The 14,170-nt window shown below is 42.7% G+C and overlaps 2 protein-coding genes across 2 annotated transcripts in view; one reads left to right on the top strand and one right to left on the bottom strand.

The window, feature by feature from the left end:
- The window catches only part of LOC145412082 (uncharacterized), a 114,727-nt gene extending 104,903 nt beyond the window's left edge, over positions 1–9,824 (bottom strand). Inside the window, exon 1 of the mRNA XM_080282000.1 lies at positions 9,736–9,824. The gene's annotated coding sequence lies outside the window, so the exon portion shown is untranslated. The remainder of the gene's footprint in view (positions 1–9,735) is intronic.
- Positions 1–14,170, top strand: part of LOC145412219 (DNA oxidative demethylase ALKBH2-like) — a 202,809-nt gene that overhangs the window by 102,383 nt on the left and 86,256 nt on the right. The window lies entirely within an intron of this gene.

The raw sequence follows: 14,170 nt of genomic DNA on the forward strand, positions 1-14,170 counted from the left end.
TCTTACAGGACTGACAAAATAAGATCATAACCTTCCCATCACTGTTTCTCCTGGAAAAAGCAGTGACTTATGCGACGTTCCCTGTCACTGATAACCTTCCCATGACTCTCTTCCTCCTGGAAAAAATAACGACTCATGCAATGTTCTTTGTCAAACCGAGTTGCTGCGAAAAGGAGGAGAGGACAGTTTAAAACCTACCCGTGTGTCTCGGTCATCCTGTCAAAATGAGTATGGGTTGTGATCGGAAGTTTGGTTGTGAATCCGGATTGTAGTTAAGTTGCAGACGACACAGCCACACCTGCACGCTACTGAATTCTGTTGTTATGGCGTTCGTTGATTAGTTCAGACATAATCGTTAACACGTTCATTGCGATGACGTATTGTTATTATTATTATTATTATTATTATTTATTATTATTATAGCCCATAGACGACTATATTCAGCACAGGAGAGACTTCAGAATGGAGGGGTTAGATATAGCCTTCAGTAACACCATCAGTATTTGGTTGTTTTAATCTGAACGAAAAACAAATGAATGGTAGCAGCAAAAATAAAATAAAGAGCCTCGTCCCCCTTTATGTTTTAAGGCCGAAAGACTCCTGTGGCAGGGGCAAAACGGTTCTCAGTGGAATCCCGCCCCTCCTTGCACGGTGCCCCCTCAATCCCATCCCATCAAATCCTCCAACTCACTCAGCCTCAGGACACTATTTCTTTGATCATGTTCCTCCTTCTCGCTGCTCATTCCCACGACACCTGACACTCTCGCACCTGACGTGGAGGAGAGGGGAAGGAGGACCCATAAGTGTGTAAATGACATCCTAGTTCAGCAGTATTACCATTTTTGACCTGCATTGTCTCCTGTTTACTTTTCCCACTCTGTCTCTTTTCCTTCCTCCCTCTCCCATCTTTCTTCGCGTCGTCTTGTATTGCATCAAGTTCATTGGTTGTGTGTGTGTGTGTGTGTGTGTGTGTGTGTGTGTGTGTGTGTGAAAGAGAGAGAGAGAGATGGAGGTTGAGGAGGAAGAGAGAAGTTGGAGAGAGAGAAAACCGATACAGACTACACGAATATGTAACGTCCAAACCCACAAAAACAAAGAAGGTCAGAATAGGAAAAAAATAATAATTGCGTTAATCTGCCAACCGGTCTCCGCAGCAGTTCTTATGCTGGGTTGGATTCTGGGCCACTTAGCATCTTGAAAGGGACGTCCAGGGCAGGGGGTCAGAAAAAAAATTAAGATTATTATGTTTTGTCGTAGCTGAGATTTGTAGCTTTAGTCTGATGATGTATTAATTATTGTTGTTGATTTTGTTGGTGGTATTATTAGATTAGATGATGAATGAATGAATGAATTATGATTATTGTAATTATTATTATTATTATTGTTATTATTATTATTATTATTTATTATTATTATTATTATTATTATTATTATGATGATGATGATGATGATGATGATGATGATGATGATGGTGGTGGTAATGGTGTTGATTTTATATACCATGGGATAGACTTTTTGAACTGGATTGGTTAGAAGTAACCTTAATAGATCTCTTAGATTACTAGAAGTCTTTCTTCAACTGAACAAAATCGCCAGGCAGAAACAAGAAAAAAAATCACACAGATTCATTGAGTTAATTAAATGGATGAACAAGAGACATGAAGTGATTCTGCCCACTCCTCACCTCGTCCTACAAAAAACAAGTCTTCTTTTACGACAGAGAATCGATTGCATGTCTGGTTTGTGATTCCATTTCCAGGGCTGCAAGGGAGGTAAAATGAGCAAAAAACATAACCTTTGCGTGCCCGGGTTTTTCCCCTCGCCGGTTAATAGGTTTTGGCGGTTCTTATAATATATTTCTGACTGTGTCCGTAGCGTGGGAAAGAGTTACTCGTGTGTGTGTGTGTGTGTGTGTGTGTGTGTGTGTGTGTGTGTGTGTGTGTGTGTGTGTGTGTGTGTGTGTGTGTGTGTGCCCCCATTACCTGTTAAGGCTTTGTTTTGAATATAGTCTTTTTACCGTTTATTTGTCATCATATATTAGTATCCAGAATAAATTTCCAAGTGTGTGTAGCGTTTGGGAAGTTGTAGAATGAGTAGGGTGATAGGTGAAGTCGAAATTTTTTATTTTGTATATATATATATTTATGCAGAGACTTCACCGTGAAGATATGTATGCAAACTAACCACAGGAGAAATGAAAGGAGCGACAGTGAGTACTTTCGTATATTACATCTTCAGACAGAGTGAGACAGAAACGTAAAGGGTAGAGGTCTTTTATGCACACCCGCAGCAGGTAGTGGCACACAGAACAATGGATGACCTGAGTTTTTTTACCTGCAGCTTAACTTATGGTCACCTGCAGCAAGGAGTGGAACACAACAAAGGATATATATATATATATATATATATATATATATATATATATATATATATATATATATATATATATACACACTTTATTCTTTAAAGTGTTTTGAGTTTGGGTGTAGTAGGGCCTGGAAAGAAGCAATGGCTAGGTCTGCGGCTGTTTGCTTTCCTTTGTATTCCTGTGTACTCCTTTGACTGTGACTGAACTGGGGTGTGACTTTAGTTGGGTTGCATGTGGCTGTGATGAGGCTGAAGTTTGGTTGTTGGGCTGAAGTGTGGTTGTAGTGGGGTTCAACTGCGTTTGTGGTGAAGAAGTATGGTTATGGTTTGGCTGAAGTGTAGTTGTGGTATGGATGAATCTGTGGTTGTGGCTGGGTAGTGAGTGAACAGGCTGTATTTGAGGTGGGACATTGGTTCTGGCGTAGTGTGAATGTGATATGAGTTTACCTGTATAGGCAGAATGATGTAACTTGAGACAGTGACTGAACTGTTAATTGATGGTGTTGTTACTGGGGAGAGGAAGCTCTTGTTGTAGGACAAGGTTGTGATCAAACTGTAGTGATTTTTGGGTATAAAGACGTTTTACTTGACTGAGTCATTGTTTAAAAAAGACACAGATAACCAAAGCCTGTAAGTAAATTATTGATGTGATTGTGTTGTAACTGTGGAGGAGTGGTGATTTCCGAAGAGATTTTGTTGTGTTCATAGAGATCTGGTTGTGATATAGTTGTGGTTGTGGTGAGGTTGTGATTGTAAAGTGGTGATTGTGGTAAAGATTCGGCTGTACAAAGGACTAGTTATGATGAGCTGGTTTTGGTAGGGCTGTGACTGTGTTGCAGTTGTGGTTTTGGTAGTGGGTTTGTGGCTGTGGTGATGATGTGGCTGTGGTGTGGTGGTGGTGTGGTTTTGGTGTGGCCTGGGGAGAAGCTACTTAATGAGTTTCCTGTCCACCCAGCATCTCCACTCAGACACACACAAGACACAAAAACGGTAGGGTCAACAAACTCCAGGCCAGTTGTCACCACGCTTACATACACACGCACACATATACATATACTCACAGACATATACACACGCACACATACACGCATATGTACACATATATTCATCATGCACATAATCGTGTGTTCAACAGTTACATGAACACACACACACACACACACACACACACACACACACACACACACACACACACACACACACACACACACACACACACACACACACACACACACACACACACACACAAAGCCATCCTTCTAGACTCAACAGAACAGCAGCGTACCGGAAGAGTGTGTGTGTGTGTGTGTGTGTGTGTGTGTGTGTGTGTGTGTGTGTTTATTTTACCACAAGTGGACAGACGTGTTTTATGCGTCATTATTTTTCTGGCTGTCCTTGTCGATACAGTTATGTTTGTAGAATGTAGATGTTTGTAGTGTGGGAGACAAATACTGAGAGAGAGGGGAGCTTGGATTGGTATGTATGTATGAGAGAAAGAGAGAGAGAGGGGGGGGGTCAAGTTTTAATCATGGGAAAATAAATCAGTGTTCCCTTATCCCCCCTCTCACTCTTTTAGGCCTGCTCTCCTCCCCTCCTCTTGTGCCTATACCCTATGCCCCCTCATTTATTCCCACGCCTATTTCCCACGCTTCCCCCTCTTCCCACGCTTCCTCTCCCTCTTACCCATTCCTTCTCATGCCTCCTTTATTCGTCCTCTCTGCTTCTCATCATAGTTTTATTCCCATTATACGTGTCTCCCTTTCCAACGAGTTTGTCCTGAGTCCCATTTCGAATTTACATTCTTTTCCACTTCTTTGTATTTACAGGCACCATTATCTTCTTTCTTTTCCTTCATGTCATTCCCTTTGTGTCCCTTTATTGTGTTTTTCCCTCTTTATTTGCCTTTCATTTTCACAAGTTGATCATTTTCCCTTTTCGACTTAGTTCATATTTTCTTTCATTTTCCGTACAATTTCCAGATATTACTTTCTAAAACCTTCCTATGCCTAATTCATCCTCCCCTTGTATCGTCTTTTTAACTTTATTCGCCTTCCTGTCTCTCCCACGATTTGATTCCCTTCCTGTATCGACTTGGTTTTATTTTGTTTTGTTTTTTTCGTCCTCTCCTTTCATGCTGCTGGTATCATGATTTTTCTTTTTCCGTCCCTTGTTGTCTTCTTCCCAAGAGATCTTCCCATTCTCTCTCTCTCTCTCTCTCTCTCTCTCTCTCTCTCTCTCTCTCTCTCTCTCTCTCTCTCTCTCTCTCTCCATATTTTGTCACCACTCACTGCCAATTCGACACTGCTAACTTCTCTTTTATCAGCGTCTTTTTCCATCTGTTCCCTACCAATCATTAAACACTTCCGCCCACTCAGTCCTAATTTCCCTTCCTCTCAGATCCATTTTATCCCCTAAGCCTCACCCTTCGTACGTTTTCAGTCTCTGGAGTTTGGTCTCTTGTTCACACTTACACCTAATCGTTCAGTACCTCATTCCCCAAACACTCCTCTCCCGTTCTTTCAGTCCCCCCATATTCCTTCATGCATTTTCTTCTCCCGACACTGCATTCTGTCTCTCCACTTAAACCTTTTTTATTTTATTTTTTTTATTCCGTCTGTCATCTCCTTCTCATCCTGTTTTTGCATTCTCCTTATACCCCTTTCTTGTCCTCCTCCTTCTCCCCTAACCCCTTTTTCCATATCCCTTAATATCATATCCATACTTTCCTATTCATCCCTTCCATTCCCCTTCATGCTGTCTCCCAGTTCCTCTATCCTCTAATGCTGTTTCCTTAATCCCTTACTCCCAGACCCTTGCATGCTCTCCCCTGCTCCTTGAACTCCTACTCCCAGCCCCATTTTTCTGTTCCTTTTCCCCTCCCCTCTCACCCCTACCCCCCCATCCAGTCCCCCCCTTCTTACCCACTGGCAGGTTCACAGGGTGCAAACTAGTCTTAAGGGCCATTGCTGACGACGGGATAGTGAAGGGGAGGCGGGGTATAGTGGGGGTGGGGGGTACGGAAGAGGTCAAGAGCGGTGAAGTGAGCGAGTGTTTCAGAGACATTTCGAGAAAGCAAGGCTACGAGATTTAATGAAAAGAGAGGAAGTGAGATGGCGTTAGAGAGAAAATTAGAGAGAGAAAAAAAAAAGTAGGGGTAGGGAAACAAGACTTAAATGATCTAATAAAGAGAAGTGAATTGAGACAAGGTGAGCAAGTGTTGGAGACAGATTAGGAGAAAGCAGGGGTAAGGAAATAGTACTAAGAGATTCTACGTGGAAAGGTCAAGAGAGGTGAAGTGAAGAAGTGTTGGGGAGAAAACCTGAGAAATCAAGGATAGGGAAACAAGGCGAATCAAGCTTTGCAAGATTTAGTATGGAGAGGTTGACAGAGGTGAGGTGAGCAAGTGGTGACGAGATCTGGAGAAAGCAGGAAAAGGTCAAGATAGGATCAGTAAAAGAGAAAATAGGAGAAAACAGAGATATGGAAGGAAAAAAGCGTAAAGGGAACGATAATTGCAGAGAAAATTGGCGAAGAGAAGGATATTGAATAAAAGCAAAAATGGATTCATGCTTAGGAAAAGTGAAGAGAAAAAGACCAGGGACGTTTTGCCCCATTAATTCTCTTATAATTAATTAATTCTTGGTAAAATCACACTATTTTATTGAAGCTTGAAAAGGTCTGTCATATTTTAGAGATTTTACAGAGAGAGAGAGAGAGAGAAGCAGTGATGTAAAATGCGCAGCAGTCGATCACAAATTGACGTCATAGGCAGCGTCACGAAAAAGTTGCACCAGATGAATAGCCTTGCACCGTCATTAATAATTAAATAATAATGAAAAAGCAGCGTGACTCCTGCATTGGGTAAATATACGTTAGTAACAAGGCGCAGGAGCTAATGCGAAGGACAAAGATTATGACGTCAAAGCACACAACATACATTAACACACACACACACACACACACTCACACACACACACACACACACACACACACACACACACACACACACACACACACACACACACACACACACACACACATTATCATAATTAGAAGAAATGAATACACTATCCCTCTTGAAGGCTAACGAGGCAACAAGACAGTCACAAAGATGTAATAAACCTACTAAGATCCAACAGCTTCTTACATAGTTTACAAATATACATACTTAAAACCAGCCAATAATTTTCTGCCAGCAATTTTTCCTTTTCATTCAGGTGTAATCAAGATACTAAAGTCTAACCGCATCATACGCATTCGAGATGTATACGTACTTGTAAACCGGTCGCTAATTTTCTCCCAGCAATCTTCCTTTTCGTCTCTTTAATTTTCTCTTAGCAACCTACCTTTTCGTCTCTATAATTTTCCTTAACAGTCTTTCTCTTCGTCCCTGTCATTTTCTCCCACCAGTCATCCTTTTCCTCTCATTATCATTTTCTCCTGGTAGTTTTCCCATTTCCACCACTATCATCTCTCTCTGTTCGTCATCTATAGTTATGCTTGCTATTATCACCTCTGGAAGGACGATTGTAGGTGCGTTATACGGATGCTGGGAAATCGATCTGCACGTTCTCTGTCGTCGTGTTGTAATTGGATATACTGCGGTTTTGGCGTGAAGGCCCTGAGGTTAGAAGTAGTGCAAGATCATGTTGCGTAAGGTGAGATTTTGCTGTACTGAGGCGTTGTTTAGGTGGAAATAATTGGAAAGAGAGTTATGAAAGTGTGTGTAAGTGTTTAAAGACAGTGTGGAGTGTGACTGTGAGACGTATCCGTGTGAGATGGGATGCGGCAGAGTGAAGTGCATCTCAGTGTTATGTGAAATATGGCCGTGTGAAATTTGACTGAGATGTAGCAGTGTGAGATGTGGCAGAGTTTAGTGTGTTCTCATGTGTATGTGATATATGGCTGTGTGAAATGTGACTGAGATGTGGCAGTGTAAGAAGTGGTAGTGTGAAGTGCGTGTGTCTCATGATAGCGAACGGTGTGCAAGTGAAATGTGACACTCACAAGTTGTTCGTAAGACTGACAGTGTTAGGTGTGTTTGTCAAGTGTAGCAGTGTGAGAGCTGACATATGTTTGAAAAAGTTTTGACAAATGAAAATTTAAGGTGTTTGTGAGGTGTGACTGTGTGAGGTGCGACTTTGAGGCTCAGCATTTTGAAATGTGTACGAGACATGACAGTGTAAAACGTATGTTACGTATAGCTTTCTGAACGTTTTATAATTGTAATTGATTTACAGCATTTGTTTTGTAAGATGATAGACATTTTCTTGTCGCTCCTCAGTTGCAGTCGACCTTGCTTTGTTATGTAAATGATGTTTGATTGTGTTGTCTGCTTGCATTGTGATCTCTCTTGTTACTAGGATTCTCGCGTATCTTTTGTCTCTGTCATTTGTATTGTACTCGTAGCATGGTGTGGCGTGGTTTTGTGTTGGTCAGCGCTGTTGTTCATTTATTATTCATCGTTGTGTTGCCGTGTTTTTCATTGTTGGTGGCGTGTTGCGGTTTTCCTGCAATATTTTCGGTGTTACCTCACTCAGTTGGTATCCACCCGCGCCAACCACAGTCCTGCCTGTCACAGCGGCCTTGGTCACGGCGTCGCGGAAGAAAATTTCTCGACAATATAAGAATATAAAAGTAACGTAAAGCTGGAATTTGAACGCCACAGAATAACCTTTACGTTTTATTATCTTCTCATATATTGCATTATGTTAACGTCTCAAGAATTGTAGCCTCTAGTTTTTAATAATATTTATACACACATGCACACATAGATAGATAGATTGATAAGTACAAATATAGATATAAAATATGTACGTCATTATCTATCCGTAGCTGTATCTATCTACTTATATGTTTATCCATCCATCCAGCTCTCTCTCCATCAGTGCATGTATCTATTTACCCATCTGTCTGTCAATCAATCTGACTGTCTGGCCATGTAATAATTTTCCTAATCATTGAATAACACGGTGTTCGTGCAGTGTTAACAGACAGCGTTAACTCTGACCTCAAGTAAATTGCTACAACGGATTTATGCACGGCTCACCCTTGCCCTTTAAGCCGCCTCCCTGCGGTATTAAAGAAAAGACTGTATTGCTGCGTATGATAGCGTTTATAGCTGTATTAGTGTGTTATGGTTTAAGACTAATTCGACATGAAGATTGTGGACTTATACAGTACTGAAGTTTTTTGATTGGGAGGTAGATAGACATGAAGATACATATATACCTACATATAGACATACATAAATGAGTGGATGGACAGATTTGATTAATATGTTGATAAATCAGCAAACAAGTAGATGAGAGAGAGAGAGAGAGAGAGAGAGAGAGAAATGAGAGGGTAAAAAGAAGATTAGAATAAGAGGGAAGGAAGGCCAAAGATGCGAGAATAAAGAATATTGGACTAAAGAGACAGACAGACAGAGCTCAGTTCAGTCGCATGGCATACTGTTATTATGACAGGTGAAGCAGAACAAGACAACCTGCTATACCGGTCTTTCTTGATCTGCGCCCGGAGGTATTTCATTGCTGCTGTATAGACGAGTCAAAGACCTCGTGTAGTTCAGGGATTTTAGTGCAACATCATGGAGAAATCATAAACCTTATTTAATTCAGGGAGTTCAGTGCTACCACAGAAACGAATCGAAGTTCTCAAGTGATGCAAGGATTTTAATGCTGCGCAAGAAACTAATCCCCCCCTTTTTTTTTTTTTTTTTTTTTTTTTTTTTTTAATATATATATATATAAAGATTCAGAGATTTTAAAGCTCCCCTTGATACAGATCCAATCTCTGGGTGCTTGTGGATTTCAGTGCTACATTAGCCACGGTAGTAATCATCCAAGTCAGCTGTAGTGATGTCAATGATCCCCCGGTAACCAATCCAGGCAAAGAGACCAAAATACTACTGAATCCTGACCTATCTTTTTGTTATCTCTTGATATCTTTTAGTTCTAATCAAGATTCTTTCTTATTTAATTTGTGTGTTCCCTTCTGTCACCGACTAATATTTTTTCCCAGGGCAAGATGGCTGTTTGCTTAAATACAGTAATAATACATTTGTTTCTAGTTGGACAAGAAACAACTACAATTAATGACTGGTATGTGGTGAATCATGTAGATTATTAAATTGAAGTAGTAACTAAATTGGGATATCCGTTTTCTAAAATGATACAACACCTTATCTCGAATATTTTTCGTAAATTATTAATAACTATGTATGCACATAGTTATTTAAGAATAGTATTAAAGAAACATTACTGTTATCAGTTTGCTGTTTTTAATGAAATACAACTGGAAAATGACAGGAATAAATCGTTTAGTCGCTTGTTTTTAGTTCCATTTCCATGCGCATCATGTCCTTACCTTAGCGGCCCAATGAGGTTATCAGGTATAATGTGAGGAAGACGGGCTGGTGTCTGCTGCTGCGGCTGCTTGCGTCTGCTGCCAGCTCCCGCACCCGACTGACTCCACCAGCTCCCCTTCTCCAGACTTTTAGTGCTCGCCCTCCCCCTGACCACTCCGGCGAGGTTTCAGACTCCCCCCTCCCTTCTCTCCCTCCCTCCCCGTTTCTCCTCTCTCCCTTCCTCATGCCCCCATCCCATTCTTCGCCTTTCCCACCCACCTGTTCCAACCACCACCATATCCTCGTAGGTACACCATACCCTCCTTTCTCACTTTTTTTCCACTTGTCCCCAACCTACCAGTTTCCAGCCTCTTTTCATCTCACCCTCGCCCTCTTCGTCTCCCCTCCCTTTCTTTCTCCTTTCTTAGTGTCCTTTTCCCCTCACCATTTCCAGCAGTCGTGCTGTTATAGATTATCCACCTCTTTTCCACTTGCTTCCACCTCCCAGTTTCCAGCCTGTTTCCACCTCACCCCAGCCAACCCCAAGCCACTTCTTACTCACTCCTCCCCCTTCTGCTCATCCCCCTCCTCATCCCTTAGGCTTCACCCCACCACACCTGCTGTGCTTCTACCACTAACACTTCCATCAGCATTTATGAATATCACCATTATTTGTCGCCATAATAGGTACTTCTTATTAACTTAACTACAGGTCAGAGCAGTGTTAGGATTATTAGCACTGTTGCCATTGTTTTGACTGTGAAGAAAATAAAAGCGTGTTAAAGAGTGATGAATATAAATACTGCAATTTATCCCGTCCGTACGATGATCTGTTTGTTACTGTTGCTGCTTCATCTTTTAAGGGACAGGGGATAAGTCTTCAGTGAAAGGGATTAGTGTTATAATGTCTATTGTATTCAGTAATATTACGTCTTCTGTAAACCTTATCGCCATTCACAGCAGTATTACTAGTCAAAAATAAGCACAGTTATTCACCTTTACGATGTTGCAATCACTACCATTCCAATAACAAACAGTTCCGACACCATTTCAGCCAGTACTATCATCCCCAACTCAGTAACTTATCTAATTACCATCAGTACCAACATCTCTGTCACAACATTATAGCACTACAACCATTACGACAGTCACACAGTATTCCCCTACTTAACAAGACTGCAATAATCAGTACAGTTATTGCTGCCACCATACAACAATTCCACAGTTATAGGAACCACACCACGAAGGTAGCAAACCAAGGCCACGGCCACCAATCTTGACAGCCATAAATACAGCAATACACACCAGCACTATAACTACCACAGCTACTATCTGCCATTAATTTACCTCCGCCACAAATACAACAACTAAGACACTTACTGTATGTTACTACTACCACCACTGTGATCTCCCACTATTCCACAATAACCACAACTACAACCACCACTACCGGGAACGTAACTACCACACCTGCCTCCTACAGTCACAGCATGACATCCATCATTAGCACCAACTGAACACCGTTTTCTTCAGACGCTTCACCACAAGCACCAACAGCACTGTCATCACTACATTTTCCAGAACCTCCACTAAAGTCATCACTATCTCCACTACGCCACCATGTTCATCACAAGTCTTAACCCGTCAACCACCACCACTCACCACGTACCCCACATCCTCAGTCATAACGCACATTCTCCACACATCCACAATCACTACTACCACCACATTCACCTCCACAGCCACCACATATTTAACAACCTTTACCTGAGCCTTATTCTCCTCCACTTCCATTACGGTCACCACATTTACACAATCTTCACAACCATACGAACTCCACTGTCGCCACCGCTCCTTAGCCACCGTCATAATCACCACATTCTCCACCACACCTCTGGCTTCTCCACAACTGCACGACCACTCATACAACCACCACATCCACCATAGCCTTTAACCGCTATCACAAACTCCACCACATTCACCACAACCCATATTACCACTACAGTTATCATATTCTCCATAATCATACAGCACATACATTCCCCACAACCTGCACTTCCGCCAGATTCCTACCACCACTACCAGTCACCGTACCCATTTATTTTAATACAGATATTACCGCACTTAAACCAGTGCCATAGCCACCACATTCACCACAACCACACAGTTATCACCACAACGGCTTCATTGACTACAGTCAAAGAACCATGAGACACCACCAACAGCCTAGGCATACCACGTACAAAACGGGCCCACAACCACCACCACCATCACCGCCGTGACCAGCATCACAGCCATCACCACCATGACCGCCAGCACCGTCATAACCACCACGATCACTATCACCACTACGACCACCATCACAGTCACCACGATCGCTATCACTTCCACAGCCACCACCACAACCACGCAGCCTGCACTTACCACATTTACCACTTCTAGCACAACCACGTAGCCATAGTCACCATTACCACCACTTCAACCACATAGCCACCTCCACCACTCATCTTACACTCACCACATCCACCCCAGGCCTGCCACCACCACCTCCACCAAAAAACTCGGCGAGCGTCACTTAAACAACAGTAAACTTGCACTTCACCGCGAGCATGGAGACCACAGAGGCTGACAGACTGCCTAGAGACCGTACAGGAAGTTTAAGGTCGCGGAGAGAGTAGGGGGAAGGGAAGGGAAGGGAGGGGGAGAGAAGGAAGGAAGGAAAAGGAAGGGAGGGAAGGAAGGAGAAGTGGGAGTAAGGGAAGTAAAGGAGGGTAAAGGCAAGTGAGAGAATGAGAGAGAATGAAGGAAGGTAGGGGTATGATAGGGTGAGGGAAAAGGAGCGAAAGGACGAGGGGGAGGGAAGAGAGGCAAGGATTGGAGAGTTATAGAAGAGTAAAGGGGGGTGGAGGACTGGAAAGGAAGAAAAGAGAAGGAAGGGAGAAACTAGAAGAAGGATGCAGGAACGGTGAAGGGAAGGAAGGAGAAACTAGGACAGGGAAAGGGTAGTAAGAGGAAGGGAAGAGAAGGGGAAGGGGGAGGAGGAGTAAGAGGTGGGAGGGGGAGGGGGAGTAAAGCTGGGAAGGGGAAGGAGGGAAGAATGGGGCTTAGGGGCAAGAGATAAGGAAAGGAAAGGGAAGGAAGAGAAGTATATGAGAGGAGAAATGAGAGAAGGCAGAAGTTATGGAGGGAGATAGGAGCTTAGGGCATTAGAGAGGGAGGGAAGGTAGAAAGGGGAAGGAGAAGAGAAGCGGAATGGGAGGGAAGGGGAGCAGAGTCAAGGGGTAGGATGACTAAGGGTTAGGTAGGGTGATGAGGTAAGAAAAAGAATTTGGGCGAAGGAAGAAATACTGATAGAAAAGGACTAAGATAAGCGACAGTAGGAATAGCTGGAGGATTGAACAGACAGAAACTGACCTTTTTACTATGTTGGTCTTTTTATTATGTACTGTACTCACTTTGTCCAGACCGTTTTAATAAGCTTTTAAGAACCTTTTCGAGCTGAAGGGATAAGATATAACCTTCATTAACCCTGCAAATATGAGGGAGGTTTTCTGAGTTGAATAAGATAATCTGACTTAGGCCACAAGTAAATAAGATTGAAAGGAACTCAGACGTAGGCGTATGATTGAGAAAACAGAGAAAGAGGCCAATGGAGAATAAGATTAGAAGTGGTTGACAAGAACGGAGATGTAGGTTACCAGGAGAATGGTGACGGGAGGGTGATAAGCGTATAACAAGTTTAAAAATAATACAAAGAAAGTTACAAGAGGTGAGGCAAGTCGAAAAAATGTAGCAGAGGAGAGGAATAGGACAGCCGGTGATACTGTTGATGTTTTTGTGGCCCCAGGCTCGTCTGCGTGTGAACCAGGTGGACTGAAGGCTGCCCTTATCCTACAGTCCAGCATCCTCCTTAAGGGGGATAGGGTAGGAATTGAGGGACGTGTGTATCCGCTTATATCGATGTCACCGCGTGAAGGCCTTCCTTAGAGGAGGGAATTAGGAAAACAGTGAAGTAAGTTAATAGGAGAAGTGGGGAGAACGACAGTTGATACAGAGGCAGGAAGCAGACAGAGACGAAGGGAAGGAATGGGGAAGTGAAAGGTAAGAAAACAGGAGAGGATGAGAATAACAACAAGGTAGGTAGGTCAACAGTGGTAGGGAGAGAGGGAGATTTCGTGGCACAGAATACAGATGAAAAGAACACGATAATAGGAAGAAAAAAGAGCGATTAGAGGAGGACAGGGGACCGAGGAAAACATCAGGATAGTGTCACAGTAGGAATGGACAGAGAGAGAGAGAGAGAGAGTAGTGGAAGGTATGGCGGTAGATAAGATAAGCAGGGAAGGGACTCTGGCTGGAGGCTTAGTTTGGACGTTAAGAAGACAGTGGAAATCAAGGGCTGAGGGAGAAGCTGGATTTGGCTAGTTGTTGTGGGGTGGGGATAAAAAAATTCAC

The sequence above is a fragment of the Coenobita brevimanus genome, chromosome 92 (genome assembly GCF_032717465.1).
Source record: "Coenobita brevimanus isolate Jiangsu-jjx chromosome 92, ASM3271746v2, whole genome shotgun sequence".
NCBI lineage: Eukaryota > Metazoa > Arthropoda > Malacostraca > Decapoda > Coenobitidae > Coenobita > Coenobita brevimanus.